We start from the raw sequence: 16,993 nt of genomic DNA on the forward strand, positions 1-16,993 counted from the left end.
ATCTGAAGTCCTATACCATAAATGGAGTACGGAGAGCACTCATATGAAAAAAAAAACCTGACTTGTGAATAAGCCCTTATTCTTTCACCATATATACAACAATTTAGGAACTTTGTATCTCCTCATATAAGGTAAATGTAAGATTTCTTCTAGATAAAAGCTCATTCATAAGGAGAAATATCAAATTAGGAAAACTAAAACAAGACCAGTATTCCTCTGCCATCACATTTTATGGTTGGTTTCATGTATAATTTGTTGACATAACCTCTATACTTGCAGGTTTCTGGGTAGAAAAATTACAAACGCAGTGAATTTGCTGGAAAGGGTGGTGTAGGTAATTGCTTTTTATTGAAATGCTGAACTTATTGGCTGAAAGAACGAAACTCTTGTTTCCAGCGTAAAACCTGAAACTTAAACTTTTGAGTGAATACATCTTTAAGTATTTAAGCTGAATTGTGGACAAGCTAGGACAAGACCTGGAGAAATGTGATCTCTGGATCGCCGCTGAGGTCTATGGTGTTATACGATTCACTGGTGCTGAAACCCATTTATGTCCATTTTGTAGATGAAGGGGGTTTATATCCGCACATGGATAACGGGGGTAGTTAACCTGTCAGGATGTGCCTCCAGCTACAATCTGATACTGCTCTGTAATGCCTCCACAATAGGGAGCCATACTTGGTGCTAATATGATGGAGCATCTTTATTCACAGACTTTACAGTGAATGAATTTATCTAGTTAGCGGAGTGTTGAACGGTTTGCTTTTATACGTCGTCATTTCAAAAATCGGTCTCGTTTTTCAAGAACATTGACGTGAAGATCTGTATTAAAGGGAATCTGTGAACCGATTTCTGCAACCTTCTCTAGAAACGAAGACCTCGATTCCAGCGATGTCACTTACTGAGCTACTTGTAGCTTTGATTAAATCCATTTTTATCAGCAGGAGATTATGAAGAAATAGGACAATGGTCAGACACCATCAACAAACTCCTTTTCGGGGAGGTATAAAATAGGAACGCACAAGCAAACTACTGGGATACTGTGGTGCTCAACCTGATAAGTGGTAGCTGAGACAAAACAGGAAGGAATGAAAAAAGTGGCATTCCCCATCCCAAAAAACCTATCATTCAAATTGTGATCAAACATGGATACAGGAGGATGCGGACAGCCTTAAGGACGAAGGCCGTTTCTTGTGGAACAACTCTTCACTTCAACTCTTCCTGCATCCATGTTTTTATCAAGATTTGAATGAAAGTTTGTTTTGTTTTTTTTTTTTTTTTTGTTGTGCCACCTTTTTCATTCCATATTTTGGCTCAGCAAGCATTGTAACTTGTAAACCCATGTAGTTTACTATATTCATGAACTCTGTATAACCCCACCCTTACCACTGCTTGGCATCTTTCTGCCTATGCACAGGGTACACAGGATGCTGCCAGTCAGTGTTATGGGAGGAGTTATAGAGAGCTCAGCATTCAGAGACCTGGTAGATCTGCTGCACATAAAACAAGTGATTTTATCAAAACTGCAGCAAGCAGCCCAGTAAGTGATACATCGCTGGAATCGAAATCTCTGTCCCTACATTGTGCTGCTCTCAGATGGGGGAGTAAAAACCAGATGACAGATTCCCTTTAAGAAGCATCTAATTATGTTAAAAAGCATCTGTCATTGTTTAGTGAGTTTGCATTAATGTTAATCATTTTTTAATCTTCATTAAGGGGTTGTCCAGGATGAGAGGAACATGGCTGCTTTCTTTCAATAAAATGGCACCACTTTGGTCTACATTGAATATAAAGTATTGAAATCCCATCTCATACACTTTGGTGCTGCACTGCATTACCTTACCTATATACACACTTTGTGGACTGCTATGGTGCGTGCTTTGAAAGAAAGATGTCATGGTTCTGATGTCCTGGGTAATAGTTTTTATGGCATAGTCAATGAAAGACGCGGCCATATTTATGCAGTCTTTGAGTAATTTTGTACATTCGCACTTGTAGACTTCTACAGAGCGTAAATGTAAAGCTATACTGATTGGCGTAGTCACCCGAGAGCTTACATGTATAAATACCACATTTTTTAATTTTTGGACATGATGGCGCCTTTAGCGAATATTTAAGGCACTATTTGAATAATTGAAACTGAAATTCAAAACGATGAGTGTTTGCAGGGAGCTTGTGCTGCAGTTAACGGTCCTTCTGCATCGGCAGTACCTGTGCGCTCCATCTGCTTCTGAACACCATCATATTTTCCAATCATTACCTGAACTTTATTATTTCAATATTTTTTTTCTTTTTTTGTGATCTATAGGCTATATAGACTATAGACCCACAAAGCATTGCCCATTTGTATAACATTGGTCTGAGTGAGGTCTGATTTTAAAAAAAAAAAAAAAAATTGGATAGTACCCGTCCGATTTAATACAGTGGTGTGACCGAGCCCTAATAGCTTAGCTTAACTATTGAAATATCCAAGTGAATAAAATGGACGGACTCAGATGTGCAGGATCATCATTAAACCAGATATTGACCTGCTGGGACCAGTGCGGTTCACTAAAGACCGGGGCAACTTTCTTAAACTAGGGTAGTAAATTGTATTTTTTTGCACTTAAACCACATTAAAAGTTTTGCTGCTTTTCTTTTTTTTTTTTAAATATAGTATACCGTATTTTTCGGACTATAAGACGCACCGGACCATAAGACGCACCCTGGTTTTAGAAGAGGAAAATAGTAAAATAAAATTTTAAGCAAAAAATGTGGTCATGCCACACTGTTATGGGGCGAGGATCTGCTGATGACACTGGTAATGTCCCCAAATTCTCTACTAAGGTACCCGGTCCTGGTAATGATCCTCCTGCCTTGTTAATGATCCCCAGCCTTGTATATATGTCCCTCATCCTGCTATATACCCCCATCTTGCTATATACCCCCATCCTTATAAATACCCCCATCCTGGTATAGGGCCTGTATCTTGTGGCACAGAAAAAAAATAAACGTTTATACTCCCCTTTCCTCACTCCAGCAGCATCGCTCGTTCTCTGTGTCAGCAGCAGCGCCACTGACCTGTGTGGAGCCATTCAGCGTTCCCTGCAGCATCGCGATGTCCTCCTGTCTGACTGCCTGCTGATGTTTGTGGAGAGCGGTACGTACAGGGATGTCGTCATCGCTGTGCTCACCGTTCTCCACACACATCAGCGGGCTGGCAGACAGGAGGACATCGCGATGCTCCAGGGAACGGTGAGTATACCGTACTTATTCACTGCCTCCTGCGCTGATGAAGATGCTCAGGGAGCAGTGAATACAGCCACACATGATCACTCCAGGCTGTAGTTGCCAGGGGTGATCACGCGTTCCGACTGTTAATTATGCGCGCATCCCCCGCCTATCATCCCGCCCACCTGTTAGCGCCGGCTTCAGCGCTAAGAAATGATGGGTGGGAGGATGCATGCATATGAAATGAGCGGGCCCACGTGGTCACGGCAGGCGCTGCTACAGCCTTCGCATGCCGCTGATGACTAGCAGCACCTTTATTCCCCGCAGCCCTACATTCAGACTATAAGACGAACCCCCCCCCACACTTTCCCTCAACATTTGGGGGAAAAAAGTGTGTCTTATAGTCCAAAAAATATGGTAATTTTTTTTTTTTTTTAAGTTGTACAACCGAGGTAATGATACAGAAATCACGAGAAAAATTTGGAAGGTGAACAGTTTGTCTTCCAGAAAATGAATTGAACCTGTCAATATATCTATACTATATTTTTAACTAATTGCTGCAAAGAAAAAAAAAAAATCATGGAAGTTTCAAGAAAGCCTAAGTAGGCAAAGTTTATTAATTGAATTATTCAAGAATTAAGATTCAAGGATACAGATGACAAATGCTCTTTAATGAAACCCTTTTGTCGAGGGGGCTAAGTTCTGTTTTCCTGGTTCGTTCGGTGCTATATCCTGAATTATGTTTTACTTCTATAGTTTCTGATTGGGAAATTGGTTTTGAAGGATTAAGAAGTTGGAACAAAATTGCTACCGATATTCAGACTTAACACTTGGTCTTGAGTTTTACACCCAGACCTATGTGTGTGTGGTCATTTTTGCCCATCTGCTGAGCTTCTTTTAAAGAGCAATAGAGCAGATAATTTTACAGTCAATGGGAGAATGGCGCAAACATGCCATTGTATGCCCCCTACAAAAGGGGCAAAAGGGCAGTAAGGCACTTTCCTAACTTCAGATATACAAGAAGAGTTTGTATTATTTGTGTTTATTCTAAATCTATTCTTCTAAATATAGTTGTCAAAAAAACCTTTGGGTTTCTGAGGTTGTTTAAGGCAAAACAGAATATTGTGGATTGGTAAAGAGACAGATATATTTTTAAAATGTATGAAACTTTGTCCAGATTAAGAATTTCTGTTACTTTGATTCTATAGAAAACCTTGACTTGATAATTTATGCTTGAAAGCTTAAGCCAGTGTCCCATTCTTTCTGATGGATGGTATAGAGGGCATTTTAAATAATAGGAGTAATAATTTGTTAGGTTATACTTATTATCTATCACAACATTTAGTTAACGTGTCCCTTATTACAAAAAAAAGACTTGCACTTTCTATAAATTCTCCTTGCTGCTTGCTCCTTGCTGTTCAGGATGTCTCATGGTTGGAATAAAAATTCCACAAATGTAATTCAGAGGTACGGTTTTCACAAAGTGTATATACAATGCATTATAAATGATTTTTAAGGAATGCACTTTTTTCCCATCATACCGGCTCTTTGGCCCCTTGTAAAGTCTAAATGTATTTATTCTAAAGCTAAACATTCATTTATGGCCAGTGTTGGATGTTGGTTTGAAGCGCAGCATGCAGTGGTGCACTTTGATTAATATTATATTTTGATGTAATAGTGTAGACCCAGACTTTGAAATTGCACAGGTAAAACGTCTAGACCCTCAAAAATCTATATGCACTTGTGCATGTGACACTTTGCTGTTAAAGAGTAACTAGGCTTCTATGCTATGCGTGTGATGATATATAATTCTGTCCATCATGGAAATGTATGAAACTTTGTAAATCACTGAAATGAAAGGGTCGGCCCTATCTCCTCTTGAGGGAGTTCTGCTTATGGCCTCTTGAAGACTTAGGCGGCATTTCTGTATCCTTGTCACGGTCCAAGCATAGACTTCAATGCACATATTGTTTGTGGGTCTCCTAACTCCAACTTGACAGCTCCATATATGTCTGAGGCTGTCTGTTTTGGGTCAGGAGACCCGCAGCCACTCTGTGCATCACTGTTCCTTCTTCTTAAGCCTCGGCTCCACTTGTACATCCCTTTCAATGCAAGAGCATCAGAAGCGATATGCTAATGAGATTTGGCTCGGATTCTGCTGCGAGCGTGAAGAGTGTCTTGCGGCTGTGATCCGATCTCCCAATCGGATCATAGCCGTGGAGAAGAGGGAGGTAGGATTTTCTCCCTCTCCTCCCCGACCTGTCTTGGCGAACATTGCCCTGCACTTGGATGACATGCAAATGCAGTACGATGTTTCACATGCACCCATAGACTTATATGGGTGCGTGTGAGCCGAGCCGAGACTCGCTGCCAAACGCAGCATGCTGTGATTCTTTTGTGATGCCGATATGGCATGAGAACAGAATGCAGATGGACACTGGCCCATACTTTTTACACTGGCGTGAGTGCAATCCAATGTTTTTATTGGATTGTACTCGTCCATGTAAAACGCAAGTGGAACCGAGACCTTACCGTGACTTAAGGCCACTTTACACACAGCGACATCGCTAGCGATGTCGCTGGTGAAAGCACCCGGCCCCGTCAGTTGTGCGTCACAGGCAAATCGCTGCCCGTGGCGCACAACACAGTTAGTCCTTGTCACACATACCTGCCTAGCGACGTTGCTGTGGCCGGCGAACCGCCTAAGGGGGAGGTTCATTCGGCGTCACTAAGCGGCCGCCCAATAGAAGCAGAGAGGCGGAGATGAGCGTCCGGAACATCCCGCCCACCTCCTTCCTTCCTCATTGCCGACGGCTGCAGGTACGATGTTTGTTCCTCGTTCCTGAGGTGTCACACACAGCGATGTGTGCTGCCGCAGGAACAACGAACAACCTGCGTCCTGCAATAGCAACGATATTTGAGATTAGAACGATGTGGTGAGTAATTTTGATCGTTAACGGTCGTTCGTGCGTTTCACACGCATTGACGTCGCTGACGAGGCCGGATGTGCGTCACGACTTCTGTGACCCCCCCCCAACAACATCTCGTTAGCGATGTCGTTGCGTGTAAAGCCCCCTTTACAGATTTGTGAATACGACATAATCCCTAGATGTTAGTAAGACACAGGTCCTGACCTTGTCACTGCCACCACTTGTACTCCAAAAAATTACATTCTGATACTGATATCAGTGCAGCTAAATGCAGGCAAATAGCCTGGGGAAAGCGGGGGTTTGCATTTTACATGCATTTTTTTTTTTTTTTTTACTGTACTGCAGACCAATCCCCCTAATTGAGTGATTTTTGCAAAGTTTCATATCAATTCATAATGGAAAAATCTATAAAGAAAAAAAAAAGTTAACACCTTATGCAACTATATTCACTTGCATTGAATTTATATCTTGAACTTTGCTACCAATTCAAACAACTGGATAAAAAAAAGATTGATTTTACTTTTGGTGCTAGTTACTTTACAATACATTTTGTGTAAATATTGAATCTGAGCAGTAGTTCAAAAAAGTGTGTTCTCTGAATATTATTGTATAAATTAATGGTTTAGCATAAGGGGTCTTCGACCTATGGCTGTCGAGTTACTCAGTCGCAGCTTCACACCAGCTAAAGAGCAACAAGATGGTTGACTATATGACTCCGATTCATCAAGACAGGCATTATTCACGCTGGCCTTTATGAGAAGGTGTATTGGAGTCAGATGCCCGGCTCTTAATCTAGAGTGTTTGCCTGAAGCCTTCTCAAGTCTCTGCTGGAGTAAAGCGGGCGTTACACGCAACGACATCGCTAACGAGATGTCGTTGGGGGTCACGGAATTCATGACGCACATCCGGCTTCGTTAGCGACGTCGTTGCTTGTGAAACGCACGAACGATCAAAATTACTCACCTAATCGTTGATTGTTGACTGGTCGTTCTAATCCCGATTATCGTTGCAGGACGCAGGTTGTTCGTCGTTCCTGCGGCAGCACACATCGCTATGTGTGACACCGCAGGAACGAGGAACATCACCGTACCTGCTGCCGCCCGCAATGAGGAAGGAAGGAGGTGGACTGGATGTTCGGCCCGCTCATCTCCGCTCCTCCGCTTCTATTGGGCGGCCGCTTAGTGACGCCGCTGTGACGCCGAACGAACCGCCCCCTTAGAAAGGAGGCGGTTCGCTGGCTACAGCGACGTCGCTAGGCAGGTAAGTATGTGTGACTGCTCCTAGCAATGTTGTGCGCCACGGGCAGCGATTTCCCGTGATGCACAACTGACGGGGGTGGGTGCTTTCACCAGCGACATCGCTAGCGATGTCGCTGTGAGTAAAGCTTGCTTTAGATTTGTGGTGTAGCAAACACCGCCAGTTATGGTGTGAAAATGTGAAAAGTCACAAAATTTTAGCTTAGCCTTGAGTTGTGCCAAAATTTAGCGACTTTTCAATATTTTTTGTTTTTTTTATTTTATTTTATTACTCCGGAATACTAACATAAAAGCTTTTGATGAATAATGGGCCATTAACTCTGCATAGAAGCACAGCTCCTCTACTTCTAGAGTAATAGAAGAGGAAAACTTTAATTTTGCACTCATATCAGCACTATGGTACCAAGAAAAGACCATCCAAAGACTGTATTAATGGAAGTAGCATGTGCTTTACCTGAGGGTTGTATGATTGTGTATTTTTTTTTAAGTTCTGATGAATTTATACTATTGGCTCCCCTTTTACCTTTTTTACATGAAGGGCACATAGTTTACTTGTATAAGAATGAACCTGTCTTATGGACGAAAGGTTTTAATTCTTTGTTGACAGACTAGAGAAATCTAGATTGTATATGTTCTTCTTACATGCTTTTATTAGTTGATTTAAATAAACTCATTTTTGGGGTTGCATTTCTATTCATATCCAGTAATATTTACCGCAAGTCTGATCACAATCATTATGAAAGTATGCAGCTGGTAATATTGTTTGCAACCTATGTATATAACAATATGATAAGAGAATAGTGTATGAAGATGAGCAATTCTAAGAATCATGAGGCTTTTATGTAGTAATGGTAATTCTAATCGCTCCCACTGAACAGTTAGTAAAGATTTGACACATTAAATGTTTCACTTAGGAAGTTGGTTATTTTTTTTTTTTTAACTGATCCGTTTTTTTGACCAGCAGGCCTATAAGTGATGATTTTGTATTTAACATGACTAAATCTTTTTTTTTTTTTTTTTAATTTATATCTGCAGATTTGACTGTTTCAAACAACTGTTGAAATGTACAAAGTAGGAATTTTTTTTTTTCCTACCTATTTTAATTTTGGGGGTGTTTGGCTTTAAAAATCTACAACTTAAAGTGTAAAGGGGGGGGGGAAGATCCCGTCACAAGAAAAAAAAATGTATGGGTCTCCTTTTCAGAATCACTTCTTTGTTTTGGTTACAAAAACTACATTTAGAATAGGTAAGGATCTCCTCCTAAAAATAAAAGGAAGTCAAAATAGCTCTCCCGTTATGATATGTGACTTATGTAATCAGGGACAAAAAATAGCCTGGTGCTCCCCGACCTTTGGGCACAATTTGCTTAACAAAGGTTATGGTGAATGTAGTTCTGCACTTGTTCCTTTCACCCAGTCCAAAAGGGAATATGGCTAGCCATGACCAGGGCCTTAGCATTTTTTGTATTCTAAAATCCGTAAAAATGACATTTATTTAACATATTAAAATAAGCACAAAGTGTCCATTATGGTGCTAAACACATCGATGTTACCTTAGAAGCGATTGCGCAGCTTGTGAACACTTCTACCAAAACTAACTCACGTAAGGGCAAATATTGTAGTTATGAAATGTACTTTCCTACATAAATTCACTGGATTTCCAGTACATGCATTTCACATTTATTTCTATATTGTGAAATGCTTTTGTTTATGCATTTTATTCTTTGTGGTAGTGGTGTTTATTAGTTAATGAAGACTTTATAGGTTTTGTCAATTACCAGACAACTCCAGCTTAACAGATTCAAGACCCCAATTGTAATAAAAAAAATCCATACTCTCTCCTCCTCTAGCGGCACCATGTCAACCATTTCATTGCTGCTGCTCCCGGTGAGTGACTATGTAGGCTGCATCCAATGAGCGGCCGCTGATCGGCTGCTGCTCATCCATATTTTATCAGGGAGGTGTTAGCTTTGACATAATGGGATAGTCTACAGCTGATGAGCTGCTGCTGATTGCTGCTACAGCAGAGAGTACGCAACATAGCAAGTCACCGGGAAAAGCGGTGACTAAGTTGCAGGTAAAGTGCTGCTGTGGTTTGTGAGTGTAGATTTGTTTTTTTGGGTCTTGAATTGGTTAAGCTGAGGTTGCCCAGTAGTGCATACTTGAAACGGTAATTATATTAGTAGCACAAAGTGTGCAATACGGAAGTGATATAGACGTGTAACAATGACAGCAATGTTATCAATCGGAGTATATGTCTGAAGATGTAGAAAGATCCAATTTTTTGAGTCTCAAGTCGATTTACTAGAATTTATACTATTTTAATTATATATTTTTTTTTTCTTATGTCCATAAACAACTTAAACCAAAGATTCCTGGCTTATTAGGTTTGTATTAGGAAAAAAAGCTCCAGCCTCAATGAAGATATGTTAGGAAATTGTACAGCACAGAATACTGAACTGAAGGCCTCCTTCACATGTCAGTGTTACCAGAATGTGTAGTATGTGTTATTTTTCATGGATGCCACACAAACCCATTATAACCTGTGGTGCGCTTTACATGGACCTTGTGTCCATGCAAAACACATGTCCGTTTTTTCCGTCAGGAACAGTCGATACAAGACTAAAGGGTGCTTTACACGCTGCAACATCGCTAGCGATAGCTAGTGATGTCGTGCGCGATAGCATCCGCCCACGTCGCTGTTTCGTCATGGGGGTGATCGCTGCCGTAGCGAACAATATCGCTACGGCAGCGTCCCACGCACATACCTGCTTAGCGACGTCGCTGGAGTCACCGAAAAATCTCTCCTTTAAGGGCGCCTTTCGTTCGGCATAGGATTAGCGTCACTAAGCGGCCGCCCAATAGCAGAGGAGGGGCGGAGATGAGCGGCCGGAACATGCCGCCCACCTCCTTCCTTCCTCATTGCCGTTGGACGCAGGTAAGGAGATGTTCGTCGTTCCTGTGGTGTCACACATAGCGATGTGTGATGCCGCAGGAACAACGAACAACCAGCGGCATGCACCACCAACGATATGAAAAGGAGCGACGTGTCAACGATCAACAATTTTTGACATTTTTGCGATCGTTGATCGCCGCTCCTAGCTGTCACACGCTGCGATGTCGCTAACGACGCCGGATGTGCATCACAAACAACGTGACCCCGACGATATATTGTTAGCGATGTCGCAGCGTGTAAAGCGGCCTTAAGTCCGTGAAAAACAAGTACAGAATACAGTTGGCATTAAAAAGTAAAGAGTATTGTAATTTATTCAGATAATGATCCATCAATGAAAAACATTGATGAGTGATAAAAACAGACACACAGACCGTACACTCATGACAAGGTACTATTTTTTTTTTTCAAGTATGTATTTAAATATGGACTTGTGAATGAGGCCTAAGAACAGTGTCAAAAGGGGGACATTCACATTAGTCCACTTAGCTCCAAAACTTGGAGTTGATGCAAATCTTTCCATTAAAGGGAATCTGTCATCAGGTTTTTGCTCCCTCATGTGAGAGCAGCATGGTGTATGCAAAGAGATCCTGATTCCAAGGGTATATCTTTTAGATTACTGGATGCAGCCGTTCTGACACAATCGGGATTTTTAGATTTAGCCATCTAGAAGAATTATGAGAGTTATCCCACTTGCAACAGGCTTTCTATAGAGATTGACACCTCACTGTCAATGTACAATCAGAGGAGGGGAGGTGCCGGACTTCCTTGCACATGACATTGTAGTCCAAGCAATGAGTAATCCTCCTGGTCATAGCAAGTAAACAGATTGGACCTTGACAAGACAGGCATCCTTGAATTCTGTTAACCCTTGCAGCATGCTGTCTTCAGCTTACGTAGCAAAAACCTGTTGAAAGATTCCCTTTAACTGTTTTCTTTATTTTATACTCCTGGGTTTGTTTTACACACTCTGATGCAAAATACCGCTATGTGAAAAGTAGCCTTAGAGTAGCTTTGGTGTAACTATGTTGCCATAAAGTGCTAAAATGTGACCTATTTATCTGTAAGAATCGCAATGTACTGTATTATCAAGGAACATGTTCTGTTGTATTATGGAGAAGTCTTAGACTTCAATGTGTTAACATTTTTGCCGAATCGATTTGGCTTTTGCAATGTATAACGTTTTTTGTTTTAAGGTGCATATGGGACACTGTGAAATGTTTCCTTTTTGGTGCTGTTTTAAAAATATTTGTAAGCTACTAAATGGCAATGAAGAAGTTGAATACATTGCTGCTCTGCTTAACTATTCTGCAATTTTATTGGAAAAATATTGTGTTTTAAGAAATAATTTGAAGCAAATGCTACTCCCAAGCTCCATGTGCACTGTAAGGAAGTGTATGATGTCTATTTAACAGAATGTTGTGTCTCCACACATGTCGTATGCTTATAGTCTCTTGAGTGCGCTTTGTGTGTGTGTGTGTCTGTGTGTGTGTGTATATATATCTTCTACTTTTATTGGTGATATTTGGGCTTTTCTTCTAGGACAAATGGCAGAAAAATAAAACATTCTATTTATTTTTGTTTTCCTATACTCGCCCATTGCACAACTTGGATTACTATGCGACTAATAAGTCATTCATCTGCGTGAACGTCTTTAGTAATGGTGCTTCATGGTAGTTTCTGCAAATGTCATATATGCATATACACTTTTTTTTTTATTTTTTATTTTGTCTTCTGAACTATAAAGCGAAGTGGTTGTCTCTGCAGAGTCACTCTTTGGCAAACCGTTTTCATTACATCGATGGCTGGTCATTCATCTGAATGACTACAATGTAATGCTATAGCAGGAAATGGCTCCTCATTACTTTATTTTTCTGTGCAAAAAATATAAATTTAATTCACTGATGGGGAAAGCTCTGTTTCCAGCAATAATTTGAAATTTAGGGGAAAGCTTAGAGGTAACAAAACTCCCCTCTCCCTTGTACATGTTAAGAGTAGTGGATTCTTCACTTATCAAATGAAAAAGAAGGATTCCGTCATTTAAAAAAACAAATGAAATGTATTTTGTAATTACCATGTTAATATATTATATGCATTTTATTTTGTTTTCATGCATGGAATTGGGTTATCTTTTTTGTTTTTTTTTTTAATGGTAGGTGTATAGCAAAAAATATATATAAATATCAGTATCGTGTGTCAGAAATTGGTGCCTAGCTGGCAATAATAGTCTTGTGGGTTTGATATAGCAGGCCAAGCCTGCATCTATGTAATTCTGCTCTGTTTTTCTGGATTTTTTATTTCTGTTATACTGCATATATAAATATATAAAAAATATGTTATTTGCTGCACTCAGTGTTTTATTGGATTTTGGGATAAAGACTATAAATAAAAGTACATTCCAAAAAAACGACTGCATTCCTTTTTGTGTTCTGTCATTGATAGATTTGTAATTGGGTGAGAATGAATCAAGGTTTTTAAACTAGATTAAATCTGCATAAATTAAGATAGGAAATGCTATCGGCAATAATAAGAATGTAAAGTAAATTTATTGTACACATTATATATCTATAGAGAATATATTATGGCTTTAGTTTTGAGTGATTCATATCAGTTACTTTGTTCAAATGGGTTTCTCCACTAATGTTCCCTCACCATAGGACCGATAATAAATGTATGCTCACTAGAGATCTGACTGTTGATACTGTGTAATTTGATTGGTTGTCCTGCCTAAATGCACAAGTCTGCCCTCAGCACCCCTGGCTTTTTAACCCCCTAAATGTTGTGATCAATGCCATTTTCAATAGCAATCACGGTATTTAGGTTGCTAGGAGAGGAACACGTGATCAGGACCACCAGGACACGATCACACGGTTTCGATTGTTGGAATGGCAACCCAAGGTCAAATGATAACTTCTGCGTCGGTCAGCTACAGTGACCTGTTAGACCATGCCAGAGATATTTGGGTTGGAAGGACCCATTCAAATTGTTGTCATTGACAGGATGCAATTATTCCAGAACCTTGTCCAGCTGGTAATAGTGGAATGAATGTTCAGAGTGGGAACTCTTAAGCCTGCTTTACACGGTACGACCGATTGTGCGATTTCACAATCGATCGTACCCGCCCCCGTCCTTTTTGCGTCACGGGCAAATCGCTGCCCGTGTCGCACAAAGTTAGTAAACCCCGTCACACATACTTACCTCTCGTGCGACCTCGCTGTGGGCGGCGAACGTCCACTTCCTAGAGTGGGAGGGACGTTCGGCGTCACAGCGACGTCACACGGGCGCCGGCCAATAGAAGCGGAGGGGCGGAGATGAGCGGGACGTAAACATCCCGCCCACCTCCTTCCTTCCACATAGAGACGGCGGCGGCCGCGGGAGGCAGGTGAGCTGATCATCGTTCCCGTGGTGTCACACGGAGCGACGTGTGCTACCACGGAAACGATGGTCAACTAAAGTAACCGATATTATGGAACCTAACGAGCAGTACCCGACTCACGATTTGTGAGCGATACTGCGTCGCTAGTAGGTGTCACACAGGCCGGCATCGCCAGCGATGCCGGATGTGCGTCACAAAAACCGTGACCCCGACGATCTATCGCACGATAGATTGCCTGGTGTAAAGCAGGCTTTAGACTCAGAATTATCTCCTGTTATGTATTGGATAAAATACCTGAAGGGTTGGTTCTGGGAATTCCATGGCTGCATATTCATAATCCTGTCTGGTGTCAGAGGGATATTATCAAGTGCGTTCCTTATTGTCTTAAGAAATGTATTAATTCTGTACAGGTTTTTTTCTGCTACTCTGGAAAGTCTACTGGGACACCTGAAAAATGTTGGATGTGGTCTTGGAAAAAAAAGGCAGAGAAATTACCTCCCCACCGCCCTTATCACTGTGCTATCAAGCTTATCTCTAATGCCAAATTACCTAAAGCTCACCTGTATAAAGGTCCAGTCACACTAAACAACTTACCAGCGATCCCAACAACGATAGGGATCGCTGGTAAGTTGCTAGGAGGTTGCTGGTGAGATGTCACACTGCGACGCTCCAGCGATCCCACCAGCAACCTGACCTGGCAGGGATCGCTGGAGCGTCGCTACACGAGTTGCTGGTGAGCTCACCAGCAACCAGTGACCAGCCCCCAGCGCCGCGTGGAAGATGCTGCGCTTGGTAACTAAGGTAAATATCGGGTAACCAACCCGATATTTACCTTGGTTACCAGCTCACGCAGCTACACGTGCAGGGAGCAGCGCACACCGCTTAGCGCTGGCTCCTTGCTCTCCTAGCTACAGCACACATGGGGTTAATTACCCGATGTGTGCTGCAGCTAAATGTGCACAGAGCAGGGAGCAGCACACACTGAGCGCTGGCTCCTTGCTCTCCTAGTTACAGCACACATCGGGTTAATTAACCCGATGTGTCCTGCAGCTACATGTGCACAGAGCAGGAGCCGGCACTGACAGTGAGAGCAGCGGAGGCTGGTATCAAAGGTAAATATCGGGTAACCAGGGAAAGGTCTTCCCTTGGTTACCCGATGTTTACATTGGTTACCAGCCTCCGCAGAAGCCGGCTCCTGCTGCCTGCACATTTAGTTGTTGCTGTCTCGCTGTCACACACAGCGATCTGTGCTTCACAGCGGGACAGCAACAACTAAAAAATGGCCCAGGATATTCAGCAACAACCAACGACCTCACAGCAGGGGCCAGGTTGTTGCTGGATGTCACACACAGCAACATCGCTAGCAACGTCACAAAAGTTGTTCGTTAGCAGCGATGTTGCTAGCGATGTTGCTTAGTGTGACGGGGCCTTAACTTGTCGGGTCTTTAACGGGCCGCCATGAAACAATATGTAAACAAAAGTTTATGAAAGGGTCATATTCGACCTTCCTCCTCACCTGTAGCTGCTGGATTTTTCCTTTCTCGCCTTTTCATTGGGGGACACAGACATTGGGTTATATGGTGTCTCCAGGGGAGGCTTAACACTAGATTTGCAAAAGTGTTAGCTCCCCCCCCCCACAGCATATACCCCAGCTAGGCAGAAAACTAGCTCAGTTTTTCCTAGTGTCAGCAGGGAGGCTGACATGTCTGGACTGAGCTCCACCAGAGGTGCCGCAGGCCAGCTTATTTTTACTTTTTATTTTGTTTTTCTTTTCTTATTCATTCTATTTTTGATAGGGGCAATACCAGGGTGCCTTGCCACCCCCGTTCCCCCCGTGTACGGGCAGATGAAACCTGGCGTGCACAAGCCGTCAGTCTTCCCTCGCGCCCAAGTAGTCGGGTCTGCATACCCCTCCAGGCTCCCTGGAAGCACCTCACACCAAGGTAGCTCCAGAGGGCTAGCAGAGCAGAGGACCTGCTTCAGCCTTGAGCCGAAGATGCGTCCCCGAGATCCCCGCATCCCAGGACTGACGCGTCTTCAGACGGAGCCAGGAGCAGGTAGGGAGACGACGAGTAATCTGTCCCCTGCATCCAAACCGCCGCCTGAAAAGGCGCCGGTGGGGCGATGCAGGCCGTGATCCCGGGGAAGCATCATTAATTTAGCTCCCGGCGTTGGCCTGCATTCTAGCAACGCCCCCTCCACTGCTCTAGAAGCCGCTCCCTCTAGTGGGCCGTCTCTCCCCTCCATGCTGCCAGAGAACACTGGACGCCATTACATGTGGGGAGCAGACACGGGTGAGATCGCCTCCTTGGCTCTGCGATTCTGCAGCACTATATACCGCTCTGCTCAGTGGTATATCGCTGTCTTTCTAGCGGTGTGTGTCTGCTGGCTGGCGGTGTATATCAGCTTTTAGCAGTATATACTAACTGTGCCTGTAGGTATATACCGACTGTTTGACAGGGTGTGCTACTTTAGGCCTGCGCCACACATCCGTGCCTCCGGCACGTGTTTGTCATTTTTTACACGTACCGGCGGCACGGAGACATGTACAGCAATGCTACCCTATGGTAGCAGGCACACACACGTAAAACCACACGGAACGTGTGTCCGTGTGCGTTTGTACGTGTGTGCGATTTTCAAAGCGCTGACATGTCAGTGTTTTCTCCGGCAGCACGGGTGTTACACGGCCCGCACCCGTACCACACGGGTGTAGTGTGGATGCGGTCCCGTGTGACACGCGCCGGAGTAAACACACATGTCAGGGAAAAAAATAAAAAACATTAACTCACCTTCTCCAGCCCTCCTGTCTCTGCCGCTGCTGCCTCTTGCTGCCGACCGCCGCTCATTATTCTCATTGAATATTCACTTCACTGCCTGGCAGCAGCAGCAGCGGGAGACAGCAGGGCTGGAGACCGAGCATCAGCACCACGGACAGCAGCGCGGACATCAGGAAGGACCAGGTGAGTATAATAATTACCGGTTCTACGTGTGCTATCGCGGATAGCACACGTAGAACACACGTGTCACGCACGTACCAGAGACACGTACTTACCTGCACGCAACACGCAGGGGAAATACGTGTCTCTCGGCACGTGCGTGAAATTCACGTGAGTGTGGCAGAGGCCTAACTCGGTATGCACCGGCTCTGCATAGCAGTCATTTATAATACTGCTAGCAGCTCTTCACCCACAGCAATCCCTTTATAATACTGCTAGAGGCTCACTGTACTTATGGTGGAACTGTTGCTGACATGCGTAACCGCAAGGGTG

Source organism: Anomaloglossus baeobatrachus, chromosome 8 (assembly GCF_048569485.1).
Source record: "Anomaloglossus baeobatrachus isolate aAnoBae1 chromosome 8, aAnoBae1.hap1, whole genome shotgun sequence".
NCBI lineage: Eukaryota > Metazoa > Chordata > Amphibia > Anura > Aromobatidae > Anomaloglossus > Anomaloglossus baeobatrachus.